At 44.2% G+C, this 19894-nt stretch overlaps 1 long non-coding RNA gene across 3 annotated transcripts in view; it reads left to right on the forward strand.

Annotated features, from left to right (window-relative positions):
- Positions 1-19894, forward strand: part of LOC140632623 (uncharacterized) — a 50183-nt gene that overhangs the window by 21673 nt on the left and 8616 nt on the right. The window contains exons 4-6 of one of the 3 annotated variants that reach the window (XR_012030232.1): positions 2739-4915; positions 7003-7032; positions 16176-16230. This is a non-coding gene — a long non-coding RNA (uncharacterized lncRNA). The remainder of the gene's footprint in view (positions 1-2738; positions 4916-7002; positions 7033-16175; positions 16231-19894) is intronic. The other 2 variants (XR_012030234.1, XR_012030235.1) reach the window with 2 other exon arrangements.

Raw genomic sequence — 19894 nt, forward strand, 5'->3', positions numbered from 1 at the left:
GATCACTGAACTATAGGAACTACTCAGGGAAGCTAGATGGAGGGTACAGGGGAACTCACTTTGCCCTTTTAAAAATTTCTATGTGAGGGATGCCTGGTTGGCTCAGCGGTTGCGCGTCTTCCTTTGGCTCAGGGCATGATCCCAGAGTCCCGGGATCGAGTCCCACATCGGGCTCCCTGCAAGGAGCTTGCTTCCCCCCTGCCTATGTCTCTGCCTCTCTCTGTGTGTCTCTCATGAATAAATAAATAAATCTTAAAAATAAATTAAATTTCTATGTGAATACATAACTATTTCAAGATAAAAATATTTTAAAACTGGGAAGTTTGAATAATAATAGCACAACAGAAATCCATTACCAACCACCCAGCTTAAGAAAGACCATTACCATTATCTGGAAGGCCTTCAGTGTGATCCTTCCTGACTCCCTATCAGAGAGAACTCCTACCTGGATGTTTGTATTCATCATCCCTTCGCTTTTCTTTATAGTCACCTCTCATGTATTTACACCCCCACAGAACATATTGTTTGGTTTTGCATGTTCTGGAATGTCAGCTAAATGGAGTCATTCTGGATATATTCTATCACTTGCTTTTACACTCAGCGAGTTTTCTTTCTGAATTCCATCTGTAATGAGTGTAGCTTTTTGACTTGTCCATTGATGTATTCATTGTGAATATGCCACAATTTATTTATCCATTCTTTTGTTTATTAACATTTGGCCTGTTTTCAGGGTTCTTTCCCCAATTACAAACAAACAGTCCTGCTATGAAACATTCTTCCACATGTCTCTTAGTACACAGTGCACGAATTTCTCAAGGGACTATACCTTGGGGTGGAATTACTGAGTCAGAGAATTTATCTACTTTTCTAACTTACTGGATGGCGTCAAATTATCTTCAGAGCATAACGATTGCTGTGCATTCTCAGTTAACGTTGGTTATTATCAGGATTCTCACTGTTTGTGTAAAGGGTATCTGACCATTGTGGTTTTAATTTGTATCTTTTTTTCTAATTTCTAATGAAATCACTCAGAATAATACATTATTGTCTATTTCTTGTTCTTCTGAGAAATACACACTTAACACTTTTGCTCACTTATCAGTTGTCTTTTTCTTATTGATTTATGGGGATTCTTTATATATGCTGGAGATTAATCCTTTGTGTTGCAAATACCTTCTTCCAGTTTCTGCCTTAACTTTTTTACTTTTGTTATTGTGTCTTTTAAGGAATATAAACTCTTAATTTTAAAACAGTTGATTTCATTTTAAGAATAATTTATAGTATATATTTTTTTCAAAGAAATATTTATAAATCATAAAATTATACCTCTATATTAATCTTTGATAAATTTTATAGTTCTACTTTTACTTCTGAGTTTTTAATATACCAGAAATTGTAGTGTAAGGGCTTCAATATTATTTTTTAAACATATGGATAATTTGTTTTTCCCACACCCATATATTGAAAAAATATTTCTCCCAGGGATCTCTAATGTCAGCGCTAGAAAAGACCGGACCTGGATGGCTCAGTAGTTGAGCATCTGCTTTGGGGTTAGGTCATGATTCTGGGATCCTGTGATCTAGTCCCATATCAGGCTCCCAGTAGGGGCCCTACTTCTCCCTCTGCCTGTGTCTCTGGCTCTCTTTCTGTGTCTCTCATGAATAAATAAATAAAATCTTAAAAAAAAAAAAAAAGACTGGTCACATTTCAATGCAAAGTAGACCTATTTCTGGGCTCTGTATTCCACTGTACTGGTCCGACTATACTTTTTCCCACCGATACCATGCTATCTTAAATGCTTTAGCCCTAGAATAATTTTAATATCTGGAAGTCAAGTTCTCCCATGTGGTTCTTTTTTTTGAGTGTCTTGTCTATACTTGGTCTTTTGCTCTTTCATACATATTTTGGAATCAGCTTGCCAAGTTTCCTCAAAAGCCCAGGGGAATTTTGATGGGAATTATATTGAATTCAGAAAGTCATGTATCTTTAAGTGTATGTGTATATATACTTGACCACATTTTGCAGCCAAACAGATCATTTGTACAGCCTGATACTTCATTAGGGGCATATCACAGGCAGGAAGTTGGTTTGGTATGAAGGTACATGAAGCCAGTGATTCTTCTCTGATTCTTTACATCACTGTAAAGTAATGATAAGGAAGGATAAAGATCCTGTGCTCAAATTGCAGTGAACAGAGGTTTTTTTTGTTTTTTATTTTTAAGATTTTATTTATTTATTCATGAGGGACACAGGCAGAGGGAGAAGCAGGCTCCATGCAGGGAGCCCGACGTGGGACTCAATCTCAGGTCTTCAGGATCACAGCCTGGGCTGAAGGCAGCGCTAAACTGCTGGGCCACTGGGGCTGCCCCAGAGTTTTCACTTATAAAGAGCTGTTCCCTAAGTCAGAAGATGTCAGGGTTTGCAATTGCTATTACTTAAGTATGTCAATATAAACAGGTAAAGACTGTATTTCTGGGGATGCCTCCCATGAACACTGCAGCTAGACTCGGAATCAAATGCTAAATAATACAGCAATCAAATAAAGCTTTTTATATCCGTCCATGTCTTCCCATCCATAAAAAGTTTGTAAGAATTTTTCAGCAAGGACTTGCTGACCCCATTCAGATGAGAGTGTGTGATCATGCAACGCAGCCCCAGGATGAGCATTAAAAAATTAGGACAAGAGTAGACCACTCTGTTGATAGATCAAATTAATATTCATAATCTTTGCTTTGCAGTTCAATTAGAGCTACATTAAAAAGCCACATGAAGCCCAAGATATGGGACATCTGAAATTTGTCACGTCATTTTCCCCACCACCAACGCCCGGGCACAGCCTCATTTGTCTTGGTCTGTGAAGCTCAAGGAGGCAAGGCACTCTGGCTTCAGCTTTAAAAGTCTTATATGTTGATGTGTATCCCATGACTTCTAAAGATAAAGTGCTTTTTCACTGGCATTACTCACTTGTGTCAGAGGCTTTCTGGTAAATTCTTCAGGCCCTCACCTTGCGGGAAAAGACATCAGTTTGCCACTTCCTATGAAATGGGCTGTCCGTAATGCTGTGTTGTAATCTGATTCTCGGGAGGCCCTGATGGATGACAGTCGTGGACCAGGTTCGATGACAGTGCCCAGAGGCGGACCCTGAAGAGATGCTCCAAAAGTTAAGCCTTGCTTTCATTTGGCTGTAATGTCAGTTCAGTAGACAAGTAGTATCTGACTCCAAATCACCATTTTTCAAATTGTCTAGGTGTTTAATCCAAAAGTGCAAAACAGTTTCTAGTCGCCTGAAGATACGGAGTGGTTAGGCAGGATTCTTGCACCTAAGAAACTTCTTGTCTAATAGGTAAAACATGAAGGAGAGCCTTGTCGTGATTAAACCATTCAGGAATGTTCACTGAATCAACCAGAGATGGTGCTGGGGTTTGCAGAATGATCATAAAGGCAAGTGAAAAGAAACCGCGCTAACAGCATTAATGGAGCATCCGTCGGACCATTTGAGGTAGATCGGTGGTCTTCCAACTTTTTTGCATGCTTCCTCCTTAAGAGAATTTTTTAAGGTGGTATATTTCCTCTTGTTTCTGCTGCCAGTGTGGAACAGTCCAGAGAATTTGCCACTGAGGGGTGGCTACACAAGCAGTTTGCAACGCTGATTCATGAGAATCTTCGGATGTGAAAGAAAACCATAGTCGATTTATTACAGTGCAAGGAAACTCGGGTGTGTTTCTTTACACTCTGGGATAATGAAACACTAGTTAATATTTATGAAGCACCTGCCATGTGCCAGGCCTTATCCTAAGCATTTGGTATGGTTTATCTCATGTAATCTTCACCTTATGGAAACATCAGGTACTAGAATTCTCTCTTCCTGTCCAGAGAACTGAGGAGAGGCTTAAATTGAAAGAAGCAAACATGGAACCTAGGCATTTGGCTCCAGAAGACCATGTTCAGACCCTCTATGGTCTCCTGACCCTTTCAGAGGCAAAGACTTGCCTCTTCCCAATGTGGTCTCAAAAGAGATTTGGGCAGAAGCTGAGATGCGACCTTGAATCTCTGTTTTCCTTCGGAGCTGCACGCATCTCTGATGGGAGGGCTGCTCCAGCTTTCTGGGCAGGGCCATGGCCATTTATGCTTAGGGTATACCTGGACTCCTTGGCAATCTGTGGTTTCAACTGTGCATGGCAAGTGTTTCCTTATGGGGCTGGGTTTGTGGGAACAGGGGAAACCTCATCTCTGTCCCCTGAGCCCGGAGGGGCACAGTGACATTGTAAAATTGTCAGACTGTCCCCTTGACTGAACTGTACCTACACTCACCTATAGAATCTGTCCTTGGTGGTGATTCCCTTCAGGACTTCTGGGCATCATTCACAGGTAAATCTGACCTGGGAGAGAAAAGGGGGCGGGGGGAGGAAAAGCAAACAGGAGAAATGGTAGCTCTGTCAGTTTTCAAAATGTATAACTTAACGCAGAACCAAATTCTTCTTGAAGCAAAAACTGCAGAGTCACAGCTGTCGCTGGGGGAAAAAATGCAAGTTTAGAGAGCTAAACTCTTATCCTCATGTTTTGATTACAATTGCCTTTGGGCCAAGTTCGCTCATTAGATGCTAATACATGTTTTCCATCATGTGCAAGAAAGGTTTTATACAAATTCCATTTCCCAGAACTCCGTGAATGAAATGGAAACCCCCTGTTTCTGGTTGTGGAAAAAAACCAAACCAAGACAAAACCCAAGAGCCTCCCTGCTCAGTGTTTCTCCGAGGACCCTCTGGTTTTTGCTAGGTGGCGCCATAGGCTCACAGATGGGCCTTTCTTAGCTTGCGGAGTGGCCACCTGTGGGATAGTAGGAATGAAGAGAAGAAACCAGCTTCAGCTTCTCTGCTTCTATCCTGGAGAAGACCATCAGCTCGACTGACAGGAGGTGAGGTCCATTTGCCTCTGGCCTCTGTCATTTTAGGAAGTGTTTATTTTCCCCCTTCCCCTTCCTGGTTGGTCACAGCTGGCGGTGAGGGGGTGTGTAGGCCCTAGATTTTGGCTATTCTTGAGGAACATTCTGGGGCATCTTACTTAGACTTGATCCTAAATATGTTTCTCTCTGAGTCTCTCAAAATTTGTGTAAGAGCTTGGGGAAGAAGGACCCAAGGAAGGGTTGATAATTCAGAGATTTGCATCAGCTCCCTCCTAGTCTCCTGAGCAAGGTCAGCATGTGGGGAAATCCCAATCTTCCAAGAGCCGCAGTATTTCCCAGCCTCCACAGGATGACCTTTCCCAATTCATGCAGCTCTCCGGGCCAGCCTGTTGTGGAGGAATGGAAGGCCCCACGGTGGTGGTGGTGGTGGTGGAGGTGGAGGAGGAGGAGGAGGAAAGGGGTGAGATAGAGCACAGGTTCCAGAAGCCCCGGATGGTCTGGAGAACATCCAAGTACCTTTTGGCTTCAAAGAGAATCCCCTTTGTCACCCTATCAGAGACCCCAAACTCCCAAATTGCTGACTCATTTGCCTGAAGGCATGAAAGACTCTTCTCAAAACACCAATGTGATGGAAAGGCTTTAATTGGAAAAATTGGAGAAAGAATCTATTACAAAATGGCACTGCTCACAGAGCACTCGGGGAGGAGCCAGTCATGAGCGGGATGGGGTGGGTGGGCTGCACATAGACCAGAGGAGAGAGCTGGAATGGAGACAAACCTAATCTACTTGGTGTCTTGCTGGGGCCCCTGCTTCCTCTCCACCTGTACTGCCTGTAACATGGGAGTCAGATGCAGATCTATGATTCCCAGACTGGGTCCCCCAAGGTTTCCAGGAAAACCTAGTACCATCCCCATATCTTTAACAGATGCTAGTCGGCTCCTGTGTCCTGGTTTTGGTTCAGGCATCCCTGCCTCACATGCTGTGACCTGAAATCTGCTGCATGCCCAGGGTCACCCAACAGGGGTCACAGGTCCCTGTTGGGGACACAAGGCTAAGAGGGGCCTCAGCCAGGTGAAAGATGATATGCATATATCCCAGGAAGGAAGCCTAACAAACAGATTTGCAGAAACTCCTGGGACACAGCAGGGGCCCTGCTAGCAGTGAGCCTATTTCAGAAAATAGAAGTCTGAGAAATGAATGAGGGGTAGTGGAAAGGGAGGTGGGTGGGGGATTGGGGTGACTGGGTGAGGGGCACTGAGGGGGGCACTTGACAGGATGAGCACTGGGTGACATGCTATATGTTGGCAAATTGAACTCCAATAAAAAAAAATGTAAAAAAAAATTAGTTTGTACAAGTAGTAATATGCAAAGTAACAACAGGAACAAAAATAAAGTTTGTAAGAAGTATATACATAGTCACAAGATGGTAAGGGGAACCATGAAAACCCCAAAGTAGAGGGAGAAAAAGTGACAATAAAAAAACTAATGCCTTTTTATTTGCAGAATGGATGTTGAGAGCTTCCTCCTTCTGAAATTGCCATAAAAACATTGATTTCAGCAATTATAGGAACTCTTAGAATTCCGTGTTTATCTTGATACCTCTCTCTATTTAGACGTTGAAGAATCCACCAGCTTTTCCTGCATTTGTCTCTGTCATAGCGATGACGCCTCCCTTGGCAGGACACATCAGTAGACTTAAGTGCCATGAGTCATATTTTCAATTTTTAATTAAATCATGGTCTCGCTAGGGTTTGATTTATTTAGACCCAAATTAATTTAGACCCTGGTCCACATAAATTTGCATAGTTTATTTTGCAAGCTTATGACTGTATGGATTGTAAAACCCTTTAGGTAGATGATAATATAGGTTGTAAAACCACTCTCTTATCAAGCAACGAGTGGTGGACTATAAGGTCCAAGGGTGGTGTTAACTTTATTTTTGAAACTAGCTTTATAAAGGAAGTCTGTTGTATTTCTAAATAAAGACATTTATGAGATCATTTAAAGATACTTCATCCCATATGTTTTCACTCAGTTTTAGTGATACGGCGAGCTTTATTCACAGCTAGTGGTGCTGATTTCTTTTTTTTCTTTCCCAGAATGGTTACAGATGGTCGTAAATCCATACAGTAAGTATCTAGCACAAAACTCATCTGCCTCAATCGAATATAGTAAATACTTTTTTTTTCTTTTAGTAAATACTTTTTAAGCCGCAGTAGTGTGAGTCAGAGAGATGTCACTTTCCTAGAATTCTGATGGAAAAAAAAAACAAAACAAAACATCATGGTTAATTAATGTTCCCCAGAAAGGGTCACAGCTTACAGGAAATGAATCGGAAGGTGACAGGAAGAGAAATAGGAGCACAGTGTGCTCTGGCTGAGGGCTGTTGGAGGGGGCCGCATTCCTGCAGCCAGAAACTGGCCACAACCTCCTGAAGAAAGGGTACATCAGGCTGGTGCCTTTAAACCCGGATTTGACCAGCCTGGAGATGTGGGCGTGGAGAGGGAGGGAAGGACAGGGAAGGGTCTGGGCCGGGTGCAGGGCAAATGTCTGAGGGACTGGGTGAGATCCACCCCCCGCCAGTCCTCCTGCCTTGCAGCTGTGCTGTCAAGTTGCTTCTGTGGGTGGGGGCTTCTATAGAACTTCTGCGTGTCAAATATGATCGAGTGGGCATGCCTGGCAACTTGGCACTCATGACTCAGTTGAAGATGTGGCCCATAGCAGGTCATCACATAACCCTCAGAAGGGAAAGTGAGTAACATTCATCCTCTGCAAAAGGCAAAGTGAAATTTGCTCTGTGGGGAGCAGCATGCCCCCCACAATCGGGTGCCAGGCGAGAGTGTAGGTGTTTGCCTTCCTATGGTCACTGACCTGCAGGCCGGAAGAGGGGTGGCAGGAGCTGGAGACCAGACCTGCCTGAAGGTGCTCAGCCTGCCTTCTCCTGTTCCAGTTCATTCTTTACACTGGGTGATAGCCCTCCGCAAGGTCCAGTGCAGGGTGATTTCTTCTGATGCACGGTTTGATGGACAGAAAACATTTACAAAGGTCTAAAAATCAAATCAAATCTCATTACATGCTTAAAGGAGCTTATTTGTCAGAAACGAATCAGAATTCTTCCGGGAAATCTGGAAAGGGTGGGTGTCACACTTCTAGCAATTCCTGAAAATCTCCATGTATTATTAATTTTCCTGGGGGGAGGGGCTGTGAGGGCCTTTGTTTGCGATGCCAGAAGCATAGCTGTTGTGTTTGTCTCAAGGAGGTATGCTAAATATCTTTTTGTTTTTTTAAGTCATTTTGTTGTGCCTGATTGCACTTTTGATGAGGGTCGGAGTGGAGAGGAGATGACCATTATATAAACCAATAAAATGCCAGGTGTTGCAAATCCCTAGAGACTGGGGCTCTGTAGGCTGCTACTGGGAAGCATTAGCAGGATCCTCTCCCTGCCCTGTGCCTAGCAAGGAAACTGAGGACGGAGTTGGGGATGCAATGAGAAGACAAGTCAGGGTTCAGCAAGAGTCTAAGGACCATCTGCCAGCCCATCAGAAAACACTGGAAAGTCCCATTGGCATGCGATATTGCTTTTGTGAAAATGATGAGGTTTATTGAATGGAAATAAGAAGCTGGGAAACCTGAGTACCGTTTATAGCATATCATGGGAGTTAAGACTTGAGTTAAGAACCCAGCTTCACAACTAATGAACTGTCCGACTATGAACAAATCATGTTCTTTCTCTGTCTCGGTTCCCAGGAGGATTGGGCTTTTTAATCAGCACAAGCTGCCCTGCTCTAAACTCTCTTCTGAGTCTTCCAAATTTCTTTTCTTGTACCTTGGATATATCCTAACAAAGAAAAGGAGGACAAGTAATTGCTTTTTTTCTAAATCTCCCACTGTCATTTATAGGGTATATACTCTTTTTTTTTTTTTTTTGGCCAGGAAAGCTATGGTAACATATGACCAACACCCCTTCTGTTATAATCTGCCTTTCTAATGATAGGCTCTTGGTCCTGACTTTTTTTGAGGGCACATGAGAAGTGAAGCCATCCTTGGCTCTTGTAAGTACATATTAAAGAGTGGACATCATCACTGTAGTTGGGTTGCCAAAATCTAACAGAAAAGACAAAAATGACTATAATACATACTTAACGTACAGCTAACAGAACAAAAAGGAGTTGTAAAAGGGTGCATAAGTATAAGGACGGTAAAGAATGGATGGAATTGGGCAGGGAAACCTGAAAGGCGCCAGGCCAGCCCTGAGCTGGGAGGATATGCTAGGCCTTGCCTGCTGAATCTTTCTGATGGCTTCTTCTTTTCTGTTCTCACTTGGACATGGAAGGCAGGACAGAATGACCTTTCCTGCCTCACTTATTGTTTGTACATACATGTCGCATGGCAGCTCCAGCTGTTGCCATTTCTGTCCTGGATGAAAGGAAACACTCTCCATTTTGTATTTTTGGATCCCAACCCCTGTCACTTTTCCTGAAGTTAATATGCAATACCTGGACTGATTCTTTACCCAGGGTTTTAGTGAAGTCTTACAGCTTTTCAGGGCATCAGAGGGGATGCTGACATCAGGAATCTTGCTCTGGTGAACTACCCTAAGTGCAAATGTCTACTACCTTGGCCTGTGTACATGTATGCATGTGATTATTGGGGGATGAAGGGAGATCTGTGGAGGTTCCATTGGGGAGCTTCCTGGGTCCCAAGAGGTTGTCTCTGAAAGTTATCTTATGTGTCAACATGGAGGGTGTTTTTGGTTGAGATTAGCATTTAAATTTGCAAACTTGGAGGAAGCAGATTACTCTGCATAAGGTGAGTGGCCCTCAAATAATCAGTTGAAGGCCTAAACAGAACCAAAAAACCAGCCTCCCTGAACCAAGACTGCCTTTGGACTTCATCTGCACAATTGGCTGTCCTGGGCCTTCAGCCTACCAGGCCACATTGTAGATTTGAGATTTACCAGCCTCTGAAATTGTGTGAACCAATTCCTTAGAGTGAATCTCTATATTTATACCTGCACCCATGTACACACATCCTGGAAGTTCTGTTTCTCTGGGGAACTCTGACTAATGGTGAGCCTCATGTACTTCTTTATTTCCTAACTCTCTCTATTCTCTTTACTTTCTGCATCTTTTCTCTTTAAATCCTCTTCCCCTGTTCTCGTGGGTAGGGTTCCCTGGGAACCAGAGCCTGGGGCACAGAGTGTTTATTACATAGTCCTCTGGGGTCAACAGCTGTGAAAAGGAGGAAGTGGGAGCAGGATTGAGATGAGGAGAAGTAGAACCTACAAGTTCCCCAATGGCAACCGTGGCCAACGCCATAGGGGCTCTGGAGCCAAGATGGCCTGTCAGAGTTGTCCTCCACTTGGCTGACAGGCCAACTTCCATGCCCCCATCTCAGCCACTGAATGTGGACAAGTCCTTGAGTCAGGCAACTCCCTGCAGCTGACTTGAGTGGGAGGCTGTCCATGGATGGTACTCCCAAGAGCTAGGGTAGCATGTCCTCCCTTGCAGGGACAGGCAGGGGTGCATCTTCATGTCACTACACCTGGGTAGCAGGATGCTTTTTGTCTACCAATAAGCAATTGCCCCTTTGACATGGATGATTTTTATTCAGACACTTAGTTGACCAGAATAAATACTACAGTTCCCAGCCTCTCTTGCAGCCGGATGTGACTATATGATACCAGTGGGATCAGTGGGAGTAGTTAACAGAAGTCTGTGTGTAGCTTCCATAGTGTCTCCTTAGATACAGTAGAGGATGCTTTTCTTTCCTCCTTTCTCCTTCTTACTGACCGAAAGACTGATGCAATGTGGAGGACTCTGGCAATCACTTTGACCATGAAGTTATCTTGAGAATGGAGGTTGTACTTGGCACAGCAGCATAGAGGAGTCTGCTTCTCTGCCCCCATGGGTTATTTACCAACCTTGCTCTGGCTATCTTCAGACTTCTTGAACATGAGAGAGAGAGACAATCTTCATTTTTGTTTAAGTCATTCTTATTTGGGAATTTTGTGGTTTTTATAGCTCAAACTAATTCTGATTCATACTCTCATATACCTTTTTCCCAAGGTAAAACTTACCACTCCCTAGGAAAATGATCAAGTCCTACACCATTTGGTATTTTCTTGTTTTTTACATCCTTTGTAATGGGCTTTCTCCTCAGCCTAACTTCTGCTGATTCATTAGGAAAAAGAGTGAGTTCTGATCTCTGAGATGACTGGCTTAAAGGGGGTAGTGTATCTGTATCTTTATCATCTATCTCTATCTCTATCTCTATATCTGTATCTGTATCTATATCATCTACATGGGTGAGTTTGGGCCAGTGGGAAAGAGTGGAAGGGTTTCCACCCTGGCTTATGATTTATTTTCTCTTTGAATGTCCAAAATTAAACTCACCTCATCATAACAGGGTTAATTTCCTTCCAACTATAGCCATTTGATTAGCGTGACAAACTTATATTCCTCTCATCTGTATACATTTGACTATTTCATGTAAACTTGTGCTGAGCCCCTTTTATGTTGGGGGGGTGGAATTTGACCCCTTTTACCCTGGGTTACATTGCCAAATTGTATGACCTTAACTGACATTGAAGGGCTTCTGCCTAAATGCCTTTCCTGTCCTTAGAGCAAGGGTTGGGAGGTGGAAGAAATTTCACTTCCCTTGCCCTCCAAATTTGGGGCAATCTGGGCAAAGACCAGGAGGCAGGAAGAGGAGGTGTAGAAAGAAGAGGGAACACTCAGAAGGAGCAGCAGGATTTGGGGGAGGGAATAGTGCTGGCAGCCCATTGTAGAAGACAAAGTCTAAGGAGGCTTATCTTCATGATCTTTGCCTCTTGGTATCCATGTCTTTATCCCTTCCTTTGAAGGTGGACAGACCCTTTGGTTTGCTTCTAATCAACAGGACATGGCAAAGGGAATTAGACTAAGATTATGTGTAGGTGATTATAGTATAGATGATTGTAATTCTTTTTTTTAATATTTAATTTATTTACTCATGAGACACACACACACACAGAGAGAGAGAGAGAGAGAGAGAGAGAGAGAGAGAGAGACTGGCAGGGAGAGAAGCAGGCTCCATTCCATGCAGGGAGCCTGACATGGGACTCGATCCCGGGTCTCCAGGACCACACCCTGGGCTGAAGGCAGCACTAAACCGCTGAGCCACCCAGGCTGCCCTGATTGTAATCCTTAACTTGCAAGGAGACCTCCTACTTTGCTGTCTTTGAAGAAGAAAACTGCTTCTGTTGTGAGCTGTCTGTGGAGGATATGTTATGACAAGGAGCTGAAGTTTGGGTTCCTAATCAAAGTGCTCAGACCTTCAACTGCAAGGCATTGAATGCTGCAGCCACCTGAATGAGCTCAGAAGTGGATCCTTCCCCAGTTAAGCTTCATATAAGACTGCAGCCCCAATCCACACCTCGATGAGAGTCTCAAGAGATACTGGATGGGGCACCCAACTAAGTTGTTCCTGGGCTCTTGATAAATAGAAATCATGAGATAATTAATGTGTGGTGTTTTAAGCTAGTAATTTTGCTGTAATAGTGTTATACAGCAATAGATAATTAATACATCATAGTAAGGAATTTAGCTTTAGAAAGGAAAAGAAAATGTAAGCTCTTTTGATGAAGGCTTTTCAGAGCGAGGTAATTATACTCTGAAAGACTGGGGATGAGAACACAGCAGATGAGGACAAAGGTTTGCCTTACACTGTGCTGAATATTTTTAGTAGAAGTAGGCTGGGGAGGCTATAAAGAAGTTCAGCAGTCCAGATGTAAAAGTAGCTAGAAATGGGAAGGGAACTAACAGTGGGAATTAGCAAGAAAAAGGCTGTATAAATATTTGTGAGAGAGAGGGGACAGTTGGTCTCTTTGGGGGCAGGGAGATGGGAGCAAAGGCAAAAGCAGAACAATATTTTATAAAAATGACAGACATTGGGGTTTGGGTCGTGGTGCTGAGGAGGGTGGAGGTGGTGGTGACAGATTGGGAAGTGCTCTGCCTGCAGATTGTGGGTGGCAGGGGAGAGAGGGATATCTGAGAAAGGACGCTTCAGGGGGCAGAGAGGTGAGAGCAAGTCACGGTCTGTGTCCATGGGCTCGGGGCTGGCAGGCCTATGCCTGAGTCCCGGATCCAAGAACATTGTCACTGTGTTACTTGGCCAAGTAACTTCATCTCTCCAAGCCCTGGTTTCCACATCTATAAAGCAGGACTCATTATAGAACCGGCCTCACTGGATCGTTGTGCTGTGTCAGCGAGGTAAGGCACCAGAAGGGTCTAGCCTGGCACACAAAAGTCCTAATCAATGGTAGCTTTAAAAAAATAGTGACCTTTTCACCCCCTTTGTTCATTTGTTTGGTTTCTTAAATTCCACTTAAGAGTATGTTAATTATAGCTGAATTTAAAAAATAAATAAGAGTTTAAAAAAATAACTGAATAAGGAGTCTTGAGATTCTTTTCCAAAGTACTTGTGATCAGAAGCAAATCGTGTCCCCTTTTTGATCTGAGATGGCCCATGGCAGGGGGGCGGGCGAGGGTCATGATTGCTCCAATCAGTGATTTTCTTCCTTGGCTAAATACTGAAATTACCTGGGAGATTTAAAACATGTTGCTGCTAAGGGTCCCACGCTCCCCTAGAGATTCTGATTTAATTGGTCTGGGGTATGGTCTGGGCATCAGGACTTTGAAAAATCTCCCAGATGATGCTAATGTGTAGCCCTGCTTAAGAAGCACTGCTTTAATCCTTCAGTCATTCCTTAATGGTTGGCCCTGACTGTTTTAGATGTTTTGGCTTTGTTTACCCAGCCAGATGGCAAGATTTTGTGAAAAACTTACCTATGTGATCTTTTATTACCTCGACGTGTAGGAGGTGCAGAGGACAGGAGATCAAAGGCTTGGATTCTCAATCTGTTTTTTTTTCCTAACTGACTGTGGGACCCTAGGTCATAATAAGATTGAGGATGTACTGTGTGCAAACACTATTCCCAGTGCATTTGCATGCAATCGTTCATTTATCCTATTGGCATGATGAGATGGATTCTATTATTAGCCTCAAAGCTAATAATAACACAGAGAAGTTAGTCCAAGGCCACACTGCTGTACAACTGTGTGTGAATCCGGGAGGCCTGAGTGCCCACCACAGACCACTCCGCTCTCCCTGGCTGATGATACCAGGCTGCTCTTGATTTTACTCACCCCTAAGTGGAGGAGCTGGGCTACCCTTGAGTCCCTCCAGCTCTGATGTTTTGCTGCCTACACCAGCGTCTAGCAGAGAGATCTCGTAGCTCCTCAGCTATGGACTGATTGCTAGGTCAAGGAATTGATATCAGACCAGAATGGGTACAACAGAACAAGGAGAGCAGACCCATGGAAGTCATGACCTCAGAGAGTGTCTCTGCTCAGAAAAGCGAGTGGGATAAAAGGAAAATGTTAGGCTGATCTCTGTGCATTCCTTTATGCTTTGGGCCCTCTGTTTTGCCAAGCAAATGAGCATAGGGAGATGTGTTAAAGTCATCAGGGGCTAGTTTATTTAGCCCAAGGTGTTGAAAGGTGAATTTCCTCGCATTAAAAAATGATCAGGAATTTGGGAGAATAGAGTCTAACAGCAAAAGAAGAGATGACAAAGTCTTTTGAGTAGGTGTGGCCAAAAAATAAAAAATACTTCCATGTGACTGGAATTTTCCATGGCTGCTGGATCTTGGGATGGTGAAGTTTGATGTTCAATTTTAAATTGATGCCTGTGGTGTTCCGTGCAATAATGCCTGTTATTAGCACGAAACTATCCATAAAACCTGTTACACACACAGTCCTTTGTGAATGGTGCTTTGAGAGAATGAAGGAATGGGAAAGGTGTTGACCATGGAGAAAAATGGGAAAGATGGATGATGGTGGTAGGAGATAATACAGAGAGTAGAGAGAAGGGCCAGAAGAGGTGTCACTGGAAATGCAGATCCCTAGGAATCCTTAGATACATTGAGCGAGCACTTAAATTTAATTGGGCATGTTTTTTTTTTTAAGTATTTTAATTATTTATTCATGAGAGACAGAGAGAGAGAGGCAGAGACACAGGCTGAGGGAGAAGCAGGCTCCCCACTGAGAGCCCGATCGAGACTCGATCCCAGGACCCTGGGATCACACCCTGAGCCAAAGGCAGACATTCAACCCCTGAGCCACCCAGGTGGCCCTAACTGAGCATATTAAAGGACAAGAAGACCCCAGAGTCTGAGCGACTGGATGCCCAAGAGGCTGACCTGTGGGGTATTCAAGGTTAAATGAGGCTGAATAGAAGAAAGTACATACAAAGTATGATTTTCCAAGTGAAATGAAGTAAAGCAATGGAGACTCCTCAACCCACAGAGATTTTGAGAAGAAGAAGAAAAGTGAGGCAGAGTAACTCCTCCAGCCAGCCAGGGGTTGGGAGATGTGCTCCCCTCCGAGGATCCTTGGGTCCTACGTACATCCTGAAAGGAGCCCCCCAATGCTGAGGAAAGCTGGAATTCCAAAGGCTTTTCAGATACTGTGGTCTGGTCCCACTGCAGAGAGAAAGGCTGACGTAGCTGGTCCCGGAGGTGACCTGGGCACCACACTTTTAAAAGCTCCTCAGGGGATTTATGTGCAGCCAAGGTTGGAAACCACTGTGCTGTCTGGGGAGCCACGTGGGAAGGACACACGTGGGGACAAGAGGCGGCTGGCAGTTCCACGGAGAGCTTAGGGCTGGTGTGTTCCTACATTTCTTAGTTATAAACTTATTTCGTGGTGATCATGCCGTATTAAGTAGTCTTAGGAAGTTAGTATTAGGAACTTTAGGTGTGAATAAATACCCAGAATAATAAATGTGGCTTTCCTTGCATAAAATCCTGGCAGGAACTTTCCCAGACAGAAAATCTTCAGACATTGGATCTCAGTTGCTGGAAGGTGCCCTCGGATCCCTTGGCATTTAGATGAAAGAGGCTGAACACAATGTGATTGGCTCCGAGACCTGGGGAGGCTCCAGCTCTCCTCAAATATCCCCCCTGCTATTAGAAATGATCCAGTTAAACCTCTGATGTTATAGAATTAAGAAAATAAATCAAGGCTAAGAAGTGAAGTGCCTGGCCCAAGAAACTCAACTGAAGGGGATTTTGGAGTCTTTGAACAACCATCGCCCTGTTTTTTTTCCCTTAAACCTCCCTGCCCTTCAAATGCAAGGGTTTATAGGTGGGTGCCCCTAGGAGAAGTAATCTGATGTAAGCTCATACTCAAGTGTACATGACTAATATAAAAGTGTTTTCTTTCTGCAGGTTGTAATAACTGAGTGACTACATCAAAATGAGGAACCTGAACATGGAGAGAGAGGTAAGTGTCAAAAACTGCTGGGAAAGGTCAAAGAAAGTGATCTGGGCAGAAGGAGGACAGCAGGCAGAGCGGATTTCACAACTTTGGCTAGTGCTGTGCCTCTAGAAGTGAACAGAGGTGGACCTTCCCAGGACACTGGAAGAGGGAGGAGAATGACTTTATGTTGAACATGTTTATGAGAGGACACATTTTACATTATCAAGTGCCAAAAAGCGCCCACTCACGAGGAGCTTAGAGGAAGCCCCTGAAGGCTGTCCCAAGTGACTCAATCCCATTACTAAGAATCACTTGCATTAGGGCTATTTCTGCTTCATCCAAGAGGTTTTTAGTTACCTTCAGAGTCAACAGGAAATTAATCAGCAAGCAGAATATTGAAAGAAGATCTGCATCTCAGAGTCATTAAAATAAAAGCAGATTTGGTGAAATGGCCAAGGCGCTTTTGTTTGGTTTTGTTTGGTTGGTTGGTTGGGTTTTTTGTTTTTGTTTTTTTTCTTTGTTTTTGTTTTGTTTTGTTTTGTTGTAATCTCTTACCCTCTTTCTTAATAAGTTGAAGATTCCAAAACTTAAAGCCTGAGGACCAGCGGCTCCTTGGAGGAGGGGTACACTGTCCTAGGACCTGGACCCCTCCTCCCATAAGCACGCTGGCCCCAGGCCATCCAAATAGCTCTCCCTTTGCTCTCTCAAAAAGCCCCTGGAAACCTGACCACACTGCGACACGGTCTATTTAAAACTTCCTGAACACATCTCAGGCCACATCGCTGTCCTGTATTGTTCGACGTGCCTCTCCCCTCTAAGCTCTTGGGGAAAGAACTTTTTTTCCCCTTGTTTTGGAATGATTTTATTTATTATTTTAAGCCTGGGTGGAGAATGTACTTCCTTGCTTATCACACAGTTTTGTAGAAATATTAAATAATAATAATACCTGGACGCGGTAGAGAGCATGAAACTTTGCCTATCATGTAACCTTTGCTCTGCCATCCTGAATATCTGGGGAAGCAGCTTCTCTCCGTCTTCCTTATTATGGAAAGTAGAAAGCCAGGGCCCCTAAATTCGAGAACTGATCGGTAGAAGGATGGCAAGGAAAGTTTTCTCGTTCTCTTCCACTGGCTTCTGACCTATCGATCTTAAAAAGATGCCCTGCTCCACCTGCCCCAAAGTGGTTGTGAAGAGGATGGGGGTGAAGCCAAATGCATTTCACGTGGAATCTTAGTTAAGCCCCTTGGGGTTGCAAACAGCAGAAACCAACTCCAGTGGGCATAAGCAAGCAGGGAGTTTATTGGAGAACCATTGAGGTTTCTCACAGAACCCACAGGCAATTCTCAGGGGCCTGCCAGGAAACTGAGGCCTTGTTCTTTTGCTCTCTGTCTCTCTGCCTCTTATCTTTGTTTCCTGGCCCTGTACTAAATGTGAGTTTCGTGAAACAGGGATTTTTATCTGGTTTGTTTCCTGCAGGCTCACCGACGCCTAGAACAGTGCCTGGCACATAGTATTTGCTCGCTCAGCATTTATTTGTGTGTGTCTCAGCAGAGCAGCTCTCTGTGTCCACACGATCCCCAAATTTCCATCTTTGGCATTCAGGCTCGTGTCAAGTGTCCACCTCTGGTCTGTTTAGTCCAGCTGGAGGATGGTGTTCTCTGCAAATATGATTGAGGCTGTAATGCCGTTTGCATGAAAAGAGTCTTGGAGTTAAGCAGGTATCATCACACATGTTTACCGCCCTTCGACAGATACTTGTCATCAGTGCAGATAGTTCCTGGGAAGCGGGCACTTGGTAATTCTCAAATGGAGCTATCTTTTGCTGAATAGCCACGCACAGGGGACTCCAGAGCATGAAACTTCCTTGTTGTCAGCCAATTTCTCTTTGGACATCTCCAAGGACAAAAAAAGGGGCACTATTTCTTATGAGTTGTTCACTCCATTTTAAAACAAATTTAATTATTAGGAGACCCCCTCAGACACATATCTGACTTCAACCTCCAGTGGTCCTCGCTTGGCTTTTTTAGGATTCTTGACAGAGGGTTTCTCTTCCATATGACGAGTCTGAAAAGATTCTTTGAAAAAAGTTATCTTGTTACTTTGGAGTCTTTTCCTTGAGGTGACCAATAAATGCTGTGGGTGCTCTCATCATATTGTGTGTAGGATTGCCTTTCCTCAACGTGATGGAAACAGCAGCTCAGTTGTGGATGGAAGCTTCCACAGGCTTCCCAGGCATTGTGATGCGTGATCTTGGGCCCCAGCTAAAAGACAGATTTCATAGGATATTTTCAGGGACTCCTCACAGAGACAAGCATTTTCATCAGTGGTGACCTCGGCTTTGAAGAGCACCTGTTGCCTGCGAGGAGTGGGTGGCTAAAGGAGCTGAAAGGTATCAACTGGTTGCGCTGGACCATTGAAGACCTACTTGGTGACCTGTACCTATCCCCAAGCTCATGGTATATATATATACCATGATATATTAACTTTGCATCATTAATGCCCTTTGTATCTTCTCTTTTCAAGACTAAATACACTCTCTTGTTTTGGGTTTGTTCGTTAGCTCGTTGGCACACTTAACCATACCATGGCACAAACACTTTGAGAGTCCTGACCGCATGTAAGGAATTGAAGTAGTTGTTGAAGTAACAGACCGCGGACAAGATTTCTACCTTCAAAGAATTCCTAGTGAAGCAAGAAGGGAAAGCTGAATTCACAGCTGCTGTAACCTAGGGTAGGGGTTGTGACGGAGGCGCAATGAGGACCAGCAACACGCAGGAGAGGCAGGAGGTGGGGAGAGGCTGGAGGAAGGGGGGCCCTGGGAATGCTGCAACGGTGATGCCTGAGATGAGGCTCCAGGGAGGAGAGGAATCAGCCAGATGAAGGATGGGGGAGGGAGCAGGTGGGCAAGCCAGGCAGAGGTCTTGCATCTGTGAGGCTGAGGAACAAACACGACGGTGTGTTCAGAACATAGCTGAGGCAAAGAGTGTGAGTGCCGGCGTAGCAGGACATAGAGCAGGAGGTGCGTGCGGCCTGTAACAATTGGCTCTTGCTATGTAGCAAACCAACCCCAAACACAGTGACTTAAGATAATAAGCCTTTATTATTGCTCACGAGTCAACAGATAGGCTGGAAAGTTCTGCCGATCGGGGCCAGGCCTGTCTGATCTCGACTGGGCTTGTTCACTTGTCAGTGGCCAGGTGGCAGATTTGGGGCTGGCTGGGGCTGGCTGGGGCTGGCTGGCCCTGCTCACATGCCGGCAGTGTGCTAGCTGTCAGCTGGGTGTCGACGTGAGTGTTTCTTCTCACACTGCAGGCGAGCCTGGGCTTGGTGGTATCGAGGTGGCAGAGAGAAAGTGAAAACACACGCTCAGCTACTCAAGACTTGGGTTGAGATCTGTTATACCACCACGCCCCCGTTTGATTAGCCACAGCAAGTGGCTAGATCCCTCTGTTCGAGGAACAGGGACATCTCTTTTTTTTTTTTTTTTTTTTTGACAGGGACATCTCTTGATGGAAGATGCCACAAGGTCTTGGTCCTATATATCTATGGATATATAGGAATGGGGGAATAATTCTAGCAATTTTTGCAATCAGTTCAGCACAAAGAACTTAGATGATGGAAATTTCCCTTCCCAAAGGTGGGGAAGCATCAAAAGGATATTTTCTTATTAAATGTATGTGATTTGGGC

Source organism: Canis lupus, chromosome 4 (assembly GCF_048164855.1).
Source record: "Canis lupus baileyi chromosome 4, mCanLup2.hap1, whole genome shotgun sequence".
Taxonomy (NCBI): domain Eukaryota; kingdom Metazoa; phylum Chordata; class Mammalia; order Carnivora; family Canidae; genus Canis; species Canis lupus.